This window comes from Coregonus lavaretus, assembly GCF_964263955.1.
Source record: "Coregonus lavaretus genome assembly, contig: HAP1_SCAFFOLD_2487, whole genome shotgun sequence".
Lineage (NCBI taxonomy): Eukaryota > Metazoa > Chordata > Actinopteri > Salmoniformes > Salmonidae > Coregonus > Coregonus lavaretus.
The window spans coordinates 30001-36625 of NW_028162434.1; positions in this window are offsets into that span (position 1 = coordinate 30001).

Below are 6625 nucleotides of genomic sequence, written 5' to 3' on the forward strand. Positions count from 1 at the left end.
GTGTGTGTGTGTGTCAGTGTGTGTGTGTCAGTGTGTGTGTGTCAGTGTGTGTGTGTATCAGTGTGTGTATCAGTGTGTGAGTGTATCTCAGTTCATGGCACATGGCCCAGTACATTCATAACAGCTAGAGATTGAGAGAGTGTTACCTCCCAGGAAAGGTTTATGAATGATGTATTCTCATTGTTTAGTGTACCTGCACCTTGTGTGTAACACCATGTGACCACTGTAACTCATACGATCCCTCCCCTCCTTTCCCTAATCCCCCCGCCCCATCTCCCCCCCCACCTTACTGTAAACATATTGTAGACCTTTAGCTGTCTAAGACACAGCAACTAAGAACAGAGACCAGCCATGCAGGAGAAATGGGACGATGTATGAAGTATGAAAAAAAGTGTCTCGTATGACCCTATTTCTTGTTCCTAACGAATAATTTACGCCCCTTGCGATATTTAACTCATTGTGTTGTGTTTAGAGCTCCAGACAGGCAGCCTTCTTTAATACACATCTCTGTCATATGTAGGTGGACCTGTTGGCCTGTTGGCCCGTTGGCCTGTTGGCCCGTTGGCCCGTTGGCCCGTTGGCCCGTTGGCCTGTTGGCCTGTGAACCCGTTGGCCTGTTGGCCTGTTGGCCTGTGAACCCGTTGGCCCGTTGGCCCGTTGGCCTGTTGGCGTGTGAACCCGTTGGCCTGTTGGCCTGTTGGCCTGTTGGCCTGTGAACCCGTTGGCCCGTTGGCCCGTTGGCCTGTTGGCCTGTGAACCCGTTGGCCCGTTGGCCTGTGAACCCGTTGGCCCGTTGGCCCGTTGGCCCGTTGGCCTGTTGGCCCGTTTACCCGTTGGCCTCTTGACCCGTTGACCCTTTGGCCCGTTGGCCTGTTGGCCTGTGAACCCGTTGGCCCGTCGGCCCGTTGGCCTGTGAATCGTTGGCCCGTTGGCCCGTTGGCCTGTGAACCGTTGGCCCGTTGGCCCGTTGGCCCGTTGGCCTGTGAACCGTTGGCCCGTTGGCCCGTTGGCCCGTTGGCTTATGAACCTGTTGGCCCGTTGGCCCATTGGCCTGTGAACCCATTGGCCCATTGGCCTGTTGGCCTGTGAACCCATTGGCCCGTTGGCCCGTTGGCCCGTTGGCCTGTGAACCCATTGGCCCGTTGGCCCGTTGGCCTGTTGGCCTGTGAACCCATTGGCCCGTTGGCCCGTTGGCCTGTTTGCCTGTGAACCCATTGGCCCGTTGGCCTGTTGGCCCGTTGGCCTGTTGGCCTGTGAACCCGTTGGCCCGTTGGCCCGTTGGCCTGTGAACCGTTGGCCCGTTGGCCCGTTGGCCCGTTGGCTTATGAACCCATTGGCCCATTGGCCTGTTGGCCTGTGAACCCATTGGCCCGTTGGCCCGTTGGCCCGTTGACCTGTGAACCCATTGGCCCGTTGGCCCATTGGCCCGTTGGCCTGTGAACCCATTGGCCCGTTGGCCCGTTGGCCTGTTTGCCTGTGAACCCATTGGCCCGTTGGCCTGTTGGCCCGTTGGCCCGTTGGCCTGTTGGCCTGTGAACCCGTTGGCCCATTAAAGTGTGAACCGTTGGCCCGTTGGCCCGTTGGCCCGTTGGCCCGTTGGCTTATGAACCTGTTGGCCCGTTGGCCCATTGGCCTGTGAACCCATTGGCCCATTGGCCTGTTGGCCTGTGAACCCATTGGCCCGTTGGCCCGTTGGCCCGTCGGCCTGTGAACCCATTGGCCCGTTGGCCTGTTGGCCTGTGAACCCATTTGCCCGTTGGCCCGTTGGCCTGTTTGCCTGTGAACCCATTGGCCCATTGGCCTGTTGGCCCGTTGGCCCGTTGGCCTGTTGGCCTGTGAACCCGTTGGCCCGTTGGCCCGTTGGCCTGTGAACCGTTGGCCCATTGGCCCGTTGGCCCATTGGCTTATGAACCTGATGGCCCGTTGGCCCATTGGCCTTTGAAACCATTGGCCCATTGGCCTGTGAACCCATTGGCCCGTTGGCCCGTTGGCCCGTTGGCCTGTGAACCCATTGGCCCGTTGGCCCGTTGGCCTTTTGGCCTGTGAACCCATTGGCCCGTTGGCCTGTTTGCCTGTGAACCCATTGGCCCGTTGGCCTGTTGGCCCGTTGGCCCGTTGGCCCGTTGGCCCGTTGGCCTGTGAACCGTTGGCCCGTTGGCCCGTTGGCCCGTTGGCCCGTTGGCCCGTTGGCTTATGAACCTGTTGGCCCGTTGGCCCATTGGCCTGTGAACCCATTGGCCCATTGGCCTGTTGGCCTGTGAACCCATTGGCCCGTTGGCCCGTTGGCCCGTTGGCCTGTGAACCCATTGGCCCGTTGGCCCGTTGGCCTGTTGGCCTGTGAACCCATTGGCCCGTTGGCCCGTTGGCCTGTTTGCCTGTGAACCCATTGGCCCGTTGGCCTGTTGGCCCGTTGGCCTGTTGGCCTGTGAACCCGTTGGCCCGTTGGCCCGTTGGCCTGTGAACCGTTGGCCCGTTGGCCCGTTGGCCCGTTGGCTTATGAACCCATTGGCCCATTGGCCTGTTGGCCTGTGAACCCATTGGCCCGTTGGCCCGTTGGCCCGTTGACCTGTGAACCCATTGGCCCGTTGGCCCATTGGCCCGTTGGCCTGTGAACCCATTGGCCCGTTGGCCCGTTGGCCTGTTTGCCTGTGAACCCATTGGCCCGTTGGCCTGTTGGCCCGTTGGCCCGTTGGCCTGTTGGCCTGTGAACCCGTTGGCCCATTAAAGTGTGAACCGTTGGCCCGTTGGCCCGTTGGCCCGTTGGCCCGTTGGCTTATGAACCTGTTGGCCCGTTGGCCCATTGGCCTGTGAACCCATTGGCCCATTGGCCTGTTGGCCTGTGAACCCATTGGCCCGTTGGCCCGTTGGCCCGTCGGCCTGTGAACCCATTGGCCCGTTGGCCTGTTGGCCTGTGAACCCATTTGCCCGTTGGCCCGTTGGCCTGTTTGCCTGTGAACCCATTGGCCCATTGGCCTGTTGGCCCGTTGGCCCGTTGGCCTGTTGGCCTGTGAACCCGTTGGCCCGTTGGCCCGTTGGCCTGTGAACCGTTGGCCCATTGGCCCGTTGGCCCATTGGCTTATGAACCTGTTGGCCCGTTGGCCCATTGGCCTTTGAAACCATTGGCCCATTGGCCTGTGAACCCATTGGCCCGTTGGCCCGTTGGCCCGTTGGCCTGTGAACCCATTGGCCCGTTGGCCCGTTGGCCTTTTGGCCTGTGAACCCATTGGCCCGTTGGCCTGTTTGCCTGTGAACCCATTGGCCCGTTGGCCTGTTGGCCCGTTGGCCCGTTGGCCCGTTGGCCCGTTGGCCTGTGAACCGTTGGCCCGTTGGCCCGTTGGCCCGTTGGCCCGTTGGCTTATGAACCCATTGGCCCATTGGCCTGTTGGCCTGTGAACCCATTGGCCCGTTGGCCCGTTGGCCCGTTGGCCTGTGAACACATTGGCCCGTTGGCCCGTTGGCCTGTTGGCCTGTGAACCCATTGGCCCGTTGGCCTGTTGGCCTGTTTGCCTGTGAACCCATTGGCCCATTGGCCTGTTGGCCCGTTGGCCCGTTGGCCCGTTGGCCTGTGAACCCGTTGGCCCGTTGGCCCGTTGGCCTGTGAACCGTTGGCCCGTTGGCCCGTTGGCCCGTTGGCTTATGAACCCATTGGCCCATTGGCCTGTTGGCCTGTTAACCCATTGGCCCGTTGGCCCGTTTGCCCGTTGGCCTGTGAACCCATTGGCCCGTTGGCCCGTTGGCCTGTTGGCCTGTGAACCCATTGGCCCGTTGGCCCGTTGGCCCGTTGGCCTGTGAACCCATTGGCCCGTTGGCCCGTTGGCCTGTTGGCCTGTGAACCCATTGGCCCGTTGGCCCGTTGGCCTGTTTGCCTGTGAACCCATTGGCCCGTTGGCCTGTTGGCCCGTTGGCCTGTTGGCCTGTGAACCCGTTGGCCCGTTGGCCCGTTGGCCTGTGAACCGTTGGCCCGTTGGCCCGTTGGCCCGTTGGCTTATGAACCCATTGGCCCATTGGCCTGTTGGCCTGTGAACCCATTGGCCCGTTGGCCCGTTGGCCCGTTGGCCTGTGAACCCATTGGCCCGTTGGCCCATTGGCCCGTTGGCCTGTGAACCCATTGGCCCGTTGGCCCGTTGGCCTGTTTGCCTGTGAACCCATTGGCCCGTTGGCCTGTTGGCCCGTTGGCCCGTTGGCCTGTTGGCCTGTGAACCCGTTGTCCCATTAAACTGTGAACCGTTGGCCCGTTGGCCCGTTGGCCCGTTGGCCCGTTGGCTTATGAACCTGTTGGCCCGTTGGGCCATTGGCCTGTGAACCCATTGGCCCATTGGCCTGTTGGCCTGTGAACCCATTGGCCCGTTGGCCCGTTGGCCCGTCGGCCTGTGAACCCATTGGCCCGTTGGCCTGTTGGCCTGTGAACCCATTTGCCCGTTGGCCCGTTGGCCTGTTTGCCTGTGAACCCATTGGCCCATTGGCCTGTTGGCCCGTTGGCCCGTTGGCCTGTTGGCCTGTGAACCCGTTGGCCCGTTGGCCCGTTGGCCTGTGAACCGTTGGCCCGTTGGCCCGTTGGCCCATTGGCTTATGAACCTGTTGGCCCGTTGGCCCATTGGCCTTTGAAACCATTGGCCCATTGGCCTGTGAACCCATTGGCCCGTTGGCCCGTTGGCCCGTTGGCCTGTGAACCCATTGGCCCGTTGGCCCGTTGGCCTTTTGGCCTGTGAACCCATTGGCCCGTTGGCCTGTTTGCCTGTGAACCCATTGGCCCGTTGGCCTGTTGGCCCGTTGGCCCGTTGGCCTGTTGGCCCGTTGGCCCGTTGGCCCGTTGGCCCGTTGGCCCGTTGGCCTGTGAACCGTTGGCCCGTTGGCCCGTTGGCCCGTTGGCCCGTTGGCTTATGAACCCATTGGCCCATTGGCCTGTTGGCCTGTGAACCCATTGGCCCGTTGGCCCGTTGGCCCGTTGGCCTGTGAACCCATTGGCCCGTTGGCCCGTTGGCCTGTTGGCCTGTGAACCCATTGGCCCGTTGGCCTGTTGGCCTGTTTGCCTGTGAACCCATTGGCCCATTGGCCTGTTGGCCCGTTGGCCCGTTGGCCCGTTGGCCTGTGAACCCGTTGGCCCGTTGGCCCGTTGGCCTGTGAAACGTTGGCCCGTTGGCCCGTTGGCCCGTTGGCTTATGAACCCATTGGCCCATTGGCCTGTTGGCCTGTGAACCCATTGGCCCGTTGGCCCGTTTGCCCGTTGGCCTGTGAACCCATTGGCCCGTTGGCCCGTTGGCCTGTTGGCCTGTGAACCCATTGGCCCGTTGGCCCGTTGGCCTGTTTGCCTGTGAACCCATTGGCCCGTTGGCCTGTTGGCCCATTGGCCCGTTGGCCTGTTGGCCTGTGAACCCGTTGGCCCGTTGGCCCGTTGGCCTGTGAACCGTTGGCCCGTTGGCCCGTTGGCCCGTTGGCTTATGAACCTGTTGGCCCGTTGGCCCATTGGCCTGTGAACCCATTGGCCCATTGGCCTGTTGGCCTGTGAACCCATTGGCCCGTTGGCCCGTTGGCCCGTTGGCCTGTGAACCCATTGGCCCGTTGGCCCGTTGGCCTGTTGGCCTGTGAACCCATTGGCCCATTGGCCCGTTGGCCTGTTTGCCTGTGAACCCATTGGCCCGTTGGCCTGTTGGCCCGTTGGCCCGTTGGCCTGTTGGGCTGTGAACCCGTTGGCCCGTTGTCCCGTTGGCCTGTGAACCAGTTGGCCCGTTGGCCCATTGGCCCGTTGGCCTGTTGGCCCGTTGGCCTGTTGGCCTGTGAACCCGTTGGCCCGTTGGCCCGTTGGCCTGTTGGCCCGTTGGCCTGTTGGCCTGTGAACCCGTTGGCCCGTTGGCCTGTGAACCCGTTGGCCCGTTGGCCTGTTGGCCTGTGAACCGTTGGCCCGTTGAACCGTTGGCCCGTTGGCCCGTTGGCCCGTTGGCCTGTTGGCCTGTGAACCGTTGGCCCGTTGGCCCGTTGGCCTGTTGGCCCGTTGACCCGTTGGCCCGTTGGCCCGTTGGCCTGTTGGCCTGTGAACCGTTGGCCCATTGGCCCGTTGGCCTGTTGGCCCGTTGGCCCGTTGGCCTGTTGGCCCGTTGAACCGTTGGCCCGTTGGCCCGTTGGCCCGTTGGCCTGTTGGCCTGTGAACCATGGCCCGTTGGCCCGTTGGCCTGTTGGCCCGTTGACCCGTTGGCCCGTTGGCCCGTTGGCCTGTTGGCCTGTGAACCGTTGGCCCGTTGGCCCGTTGGCCTGTTGGCCCGTTGGCCCGTTGGCCTGTTGGCCTGTGAACCGTTGGCCCGTTGGCCCGTTGGCCCGTTGGCCCGTTGGCTTATGAACCCATTGGCCCATTGGCCTGTTGGCCTGTGAACCCATTGGCCCGTTGGCCCGTTGGCCCGTTGGCCTGTGAACCCATTGGCCCGTTGGCCCGTTGGCCTGTTGGCCTGTGAACCCATTGGCCCGTTGGCCTGTTGGCCTGTTTGCCTGTGAACCCATTGGCCCATTGGCCTGTTGGCCCGTTGGCCCGTTGGCCCGTTGGCCTGTGAACCCGTTGGCCCGTTGGCCCGTTGGCCTGTGAACCGTTGGCCCGTTGGCCCGTTGGCCCGTTGGCTTATGAACCCATTGGCCCATT